Here is a 7,096-nt window from a genome sequence, read left to right on the forward strand (position 1 = left end):
CACAAAAGGCCAAACAAATTCAAACATTTGCAGGATCCTGCTGCGTCCAACACAGAACCGCAACAGCCGAGACATGACTGACATGGGCAGTGTACAGCCTCTGAGAGGATGTGTGTGAGGCGAAGGGCGGGGGGGGCATGACTACCCCCCCCCCCCCCCCCCGAAGCCCTGACGTCAAAGGTCAAAGTGGACTTTCCAAACCGTCACCCTCGAGTGAGCCATCAGGGGAGACGAGGTCCCTCCCTCATTCTCTCCGTCCGTCCCTCCCCCCGGGAGCAGCGGCTGCTGTCTCCCCACGCAGGGGACACGCCGGGTGTCCAGGCCGGGGTTGAGTTTGACCGGGCCCACATTTGGTTGTGCCTGACCTCAGCCGGGGGTCAACTCAATTTCATTCTAATCGATCCGCTCGGGGACTTTTCACCCGACTCATTCATCAGCTCATTTTACAACAGTACACACAGGGATCAGATTTCTTCCTCCTCTACTTTGAGGTGATGGTAGTTTTTCTAAATTGTGAAATGTTTGGTATGTAGACAAGTCTTTGCCTGTTTGTGCCTTTGTTATATCTGTAATACCTAATTATCTAATTATGACACTGGAAAAGTAAAACATAATTCCAGGGCTTTATTTATTTATTTAATTATTTAAACACCTTTCAACAGGTTCCTCCCACAGTTTGTATTCAACATGATTTTCTGTGGAGTAAACATGGTGAACGCCCGTCACGAGTCATATTCATGTCTGCACCAGGGACGACAGGCTCCTGGATTCTCTGTTGTGAGGGTAATCGCAGCAGTTTTCCTCATCACTGTAATTTCAGGGTAATTTCACTCTCAATAGAAAATAAGAGGTTTAACTTGTGAGAGCATTTAGCAGAAAATTGATTAATTAGACGACATGAAAGAAGTTTGAAGGATCCACGTGGGGGGGGGGGGGGGGGCATGATCGTCAACTTCAAGTGGATGGACGGAGAGGGAAGGGATCAACGTCTGTAGGGTTCATCCGCTGGGGAATATGAACGTCAGAAGGTTCTCAGCAAAACATCGGATCTCTGGTGACGAAAATGGACGACATAGATAGATAGATAGATAGATAGATAGATAGATAGATAGATAGATAGATAGATAGATAGATAGATAGATAGATAGATATAGATAGGTAGATAGATGGATAGATAGATAGATAGATAGATAGATACATAGATAGATACATAGATACATACATAGATACATACATAGATAGAGAGAGAGAGAGAGAGAGCTATAGATAGATAGATAGATAGATAGATAGATAGATATCTACCTATAGATATAGATATCTACCTATAGATAGATAGATATAGATAGGTAGATAGATGGATAGATAGATGGATAGATAGATAGATAGATAGATAGATAGACAGATAGATAGATAGATAGACAGATAGATAGATAGATAGATATCTACCTATAGATATAGATATCTACCTATAGATAGGTAGATATAGATAGGTAGATAGGTAGATAGATGGATAGATAGATAGATAGATAGAGAGAGAGAGAGAGAGAGAGAGAGAGATAGATAGATAGATAGATAGATAGATAGATAGATAGATAGATAGATAGATAGATAGATAGAACGATGACAAGTGACGACACAAGCGTTAATATGGACAGATGTCTTTGTTTAGTTTTATATTTAGCTTTGTTTGTCATGGTGTAAAGATCATAAAGGCGTCAACACAGATGAGAGGTACAATAAAACCCTGTTCTTCCCTCTGAGAGACGGATGTAACTGGGAGCTGAGGTCTTGATGAAATAAGGAGGCGACACATTGTCGCCACACGGAAGATTTAATTCTGTGAAGAGGAACATTTGGCTTCAGGCGACCTGGTTGTAATTTGTTTATCCTCAGACACAAGAGCAGTTTTTCACCTTCGTAACATCATCAGTGTCGTTCACCAACATCAGCCGGTGGGGAGGAAGTAAAAACACAACCACCTGCCAAGAACACATTGTTCTTCATCCAGGAAAGAAAGACATTGAAACATATGCACTTTCATTCTAAAAGAAAGGATTAGTTCCAATATAAAATCTGAGGAATGAGACTTTAAAACTTTAATAAAGAGTCTTGATTGTGATCAAAACAAATGTAAACCAGAGAGTTTTGAGTATATTTAAAAGTGAACCTGCTAAATATGGAGATAAAATGTTAAATGTGTTGTTCATTATGAGACCTGCCGCAATCCTGCTTGAAATAAAAGTGGATCATGATAAAGCTTTAATAATGAATAGAGACCTGAATACTGGTTTTAATAAAGCTGCCTCATTGTGCTCTCACAACGTGGAGTCCCGCAGGGCTCGATTCTGGGGTCTACATTGTTTGGTTTGGTTGGAGAAGGTGTTGAGATCTCCCACCACTGAAAGACCATAGTGGAGTTATTCAAGAATAAATGGTTTTTATAGTCGCATGTTTTAAGAAGGTCGGAGTTCAAGAGAGAATAAACCAACAACTCTAACTGCCAACACCTTCAGTCGGCCGTCACTCTCCTCCATTGTCCTCCCTTTGGGCCGTGTTGGTTCACAGCCCTGTCTTATCATAATTATCTGAGTAAAGAGCGAGCGAGTCCAGCTGTGACCGCATCGCTCAAACAGCTGCAGAAGGATAAAGGGTTAGGGTTAGCACAGTTACAGCAGTGTTGGAAGTTAAGCTCAAGTCCCGAGGGAGAGATTTTGAATTGAAGCCCAAACACAATGTATCCACTCTCAAGGCTGAACTGTACATTCACAATACATAACACTGTCAATGAGAGAGTCAAGGAAACTGGGTCCTCCCCCCTGTGTTATTCTACTGGAGTCAATATGTGTATATATGTGGATATAGTTATGTTTCCATCATGTTCATCAGAGTCTCTCACTTCTCTGGAGCTCAGGTTATCTGTTCAGGGCCGTTACAGGGGGTTTAATTGGCTGCAGGCAGGTAATTAGCTCCAGTGGCATGTGGTCCCATAGTGATGCGAATGACGAGGATACATCCCACCCCTCACCCCAATAACACACACACACCTGTGACCCAAGTTGTCGCCTCATTCTCTGGTCCTTCTTGGGTAAAGACAATAGGTCTGTCTTGTTAAATCGTCTCCTTCTCAGCAGGAGGACAGAGGAGCAGCTGTTCCACTGCACCAAGCTTCAGAGTTTCCTAAAACACATCCATGCAGATTTGTTTTTTGATTTGATTTGGTGGGAATAAATTACTTCTCATCAGCAAGAAAAGTAATCATTCAAATGTTCTCTTAGTCTCTGTTTGTGGGGATATAATGTAAAATCAAATTTGAAGTTTAAGTTTAATAATCCAAAAAAGTAAGAATGCCATTTCAGGTCTGTTTGCCATCCTTGGAAGAAGAACAAGGACCAAGCAGAGAGCAGAGCTGGTGAGGTGCTTGTTCTCTTGCAAAAAGAATAATGACGACAAAACAGGAATTCTGACCTTGTCTGGGGAGAACACATCCTGGGGCCGGCAAGCAACAAGGGAACACAACAACAATAGCTTCTCCTAAAAATATAAGAGTCCGTTTTTCATTACAAGGACATTGAGATGATCAGAGGAGGGAGTTTGTCTTCATGAGACACTTCAACACAGATGGAGACACTTATTTAAGCTCCATCTTTGACTAGAGGGACTGATGAAGCTTGTGAGACACATCTCATCCACTAAGCTTTATTTTTAATACTTCCTAGTTATCAGACGACCCTAAAATAACTTTAAAAACTGCAATACTAGCAAAGCTGATTAAACTGTGTGTGTGCGTGTTGTGTGGTGCACCGTGTATTTTTAGAGCTTTCTTCACTTTGAAAAGTTGCACTGTTGCGAGGAATGAGGGTGACGAGTACAGCAAGGTTAAACCACCACAGTTAAGTTGTGTATTTCATTGCTGATAATTTGAAACTATCAGCAATGAAGTTGGTTTATTTCATCCTCTGTTGATATCAACAGATTTATCAGAGCAGCTTTAAATCCGACTCGTGTTCAGGTCTGTACTCTGAGATACTTAACCATTGTGTCACAGTGTGAGAACCTTCTGTCCGATCACTTCTTTGTGGACCTTGGTGACCTCAGTCCGTCACCATCTTGTCCGACGTGTCTTCACCACGGATCCTCTATCGACACCTCACACACCTCAACCACACAACGTACCGATTTCTGAGCCCAGATACCGAGCGCCCTTTTGACACGTGGCGCTATTTTGAAGTCGGAGCGCTCGTGGGAGGATTTGGGAGCGTCTCCTGGACCAGGCGAGTGGCGGCTCAACGTCCAGACTGCCGGACGGGCGGATAGCGGCCATCTTGACCCACACCCTGCCCTGCTAACAGAGGTGCAGCAGCCACCTTGACTAAGTGCATTCTCTGAGGTCCTGGCCCAAATCCCTGCTTGACCCTGACTGATAAACTATGCTATGGATAGACCACTCGGGAGTCTTTTAGAATAAGGATTTGTCCAAAAGTTTACAACCATATAGCTTTTTGAGCGACTGTGGTTCAGGTTATCATTCAAAGAATACACATAATATAAATATCCAATTAACCTGGCAATAGCTTTATTTTATAATGTGAATATCATCAAACAGGACAGTTCATTAATGCAGAAACCAAGTTTGAAAATAAGATAATTCAAAGTTGTATTAGAATGTATCTGCATCTCATAGAAATTGGGGTATCCATGATCATTTGATTTCATAATGAAAGCGGTTATTATTTCGATCGGTAAACAGACTGAAGTTGTAGCTATCAAGTAGTTTCACATGAGGTTTCACTTAACCTTCACGACGCTATCTCATGGAACAACCCATGAAGGTTTGGTGGCCTCAGTAGTTTCCAGGCTTGACGTTGCACTAAGCTCAGGGACGTCTGGCCGACCTCAGCGGCTGGCCGGCGGTAATTGGTTGTGACGGTGAGGACCCGGCAGCCCCATGTTCCTGGAAGGAAGAGCTCAACACGTATTGGGCCCCTGGATGAGAGGCTGATAAGATGTTTGGGGCCTTTTTGTGGGTGTTGCTCAAATGAGGCCACGGAGAGGTTCGAGTGGGAAAGTTCACCATGAAGACTACATCTGTAGGTTTACTGTCCAATAGTCAGGATGAAGTATGAGCCACTATCCACTGCTTTCATCGTGTGATGTCAGACATGTCTTTATTATCAAGAACACATTACTCTCTATGTTCACTGAACTTTAAGATTCTTTCCAGCGAAGACGTCCTGAGGAATGATCACTTTCTCCTGTTATTGAAGAGTAAATGATTTTTCATCTCTGTGGTGAGGTGGTGGTGAGGATTCAGTGCTCTCACCGCCGCGGCCTGTATCTGTAGCTTTTGCGTAATCCAACAAATGCAGATGAAAACAGATCCTACATGAAGGAGGTAATAAAAGACGTCCCACAGAGATGATGTTTGCATTTGTCACGTGCAAACTTGCCAAAGGCCTGAAAAACCGAATGAGTCAAATGCACGTACTCAAGCAGCTGATGAAAGCAATGCAGTGAACACCTGTTGCCATCTTGGATCAGCACTGACTCAGAGGAGAGAACAAACGACGCTCACAGCTGCTCAGAGAGATTGTTTCCACGTTATCAAGGACACAAGTTGTTTGAAAAACACGCTCCTGGTATGTTTCTGATCTTCTCATCCGGCACGTGTGAAGCTCCTGGAACAGAAAATCATTATTATATCAACATCAGCCTCCACAGACAAACAACACTGATGGAGATTATTCATTAACGCTTCTTTATTCTTTGCAGTGTCATTATATCCTCCCCGGGCTTTTTTTGTGTCGACTCTTCTGAGAATGGCGATAAACCAGAGCAGGCTGACTCCTGCACAATGCTTCCACTCAGCCGGCCCTCCCGTCTTATCGTGCCCTGCAGCTTGGCCGGATCGGGCAATTTATATTGGGTTTGCCCAGAAGAGAGACGCCGGTTCCTCTTTTAGGTCGGTGCATTGTTTCGTCTGGGCCTGTATTTATTTAGATGTAAATCAGCTCGATAAAACGTGTTACGTCCTGTCCCTGTGTAGTGGGCGGTGGACTGGCGCTCGTTTGCTGGAGGAAGTCAGCCACGTCGAGATTGGGAGTTGTGAGGATTGTTTTTCATTATTAGGCTGTTATTGATGTGTGGTGGTGGGGGGGGGGGGGGTGACATCATGCGACCTCACCCCTTCAGGGAGGGACGGGTGAGAAAGAGCTCCGACACCTTCTTCATCATAACTCAGCAGCCTGGTGAGGAAGCTGAACATCATCATCATCATCATCATCATCGAGTTTCAACATAGCAGCGGGTGACAGGACATCTCCCCAGAAGGGAAGCCAATGTGTCTCAGTAGCCCCCTGGTGGCTGGCTGCAGGTCACATCTCCAACCTCCTCCATGTTAGCAGACGGGAGATGGACCAAACTAAAAGGTCAAAGTAGACATTCAATAAATTGTGGGTTTTGATTTCCTCTGATATGTTCTGCGTAGACTCTGACTCCAAACACGCAAAATGGACACAACGTTAGTATCTTTAATATTTTGCCTTCGTTTCTGGATAGTGAGAGGAAGTGGAGACGAGCCGTCCTTCTTTTTATACAGTCTACGATTTCTTAAAAAGACGAAATCTGTGAGATCGAAGCTCCCACAGCTTAAAGACAACCATTACTATTTAGTTTTTGTGCCGTGTCCGCCCAGCGCCCTCAAAGCTCTTTAAAGACACAAAAGAAACAAACGCTGGACTCCCTCTTGTCTCATTTGTTCAATTAGCTTCAGTTAAACCTGCAGATTAAGATATTAAACTGCTCTGAGCTCCGTCCTACACAGAATAATCCACACAAACACTAAACACCGTGCCCTTGATGAATAATGCACTCCTCCTAATTAGTAACAATTACGTCACCTTGCTTTGACCTACTGCTGGTGCTTCCCTTGAGCCAATCAGTGGGAGGTTAAAAATACCAGCACCACAATAGTGAGATGCAGCAACCCACAACACAACAGCTTCTCTTTGTCTCTTTGCTGTTGACTGTGTCTGCGGTGAGACAGATATTACAACAAAAATGTGTGATCGCAGACTTCCTCTTTTAGAATGTGATGTCA

Source organism: Platichthys flesus, chromosome 18 (assembly GCF_949316205.1).
Source record: "Platichthys flesus chromosome 18, fPlaFle2.1, whole genome shotgun sequence".
Lineage (NCBI taxonomy): Eukaryota > Metazoa > Chordata > Actinopteri > Pleuronectiformes > Pleuronectidae > Platichthys > Platichthys flesus.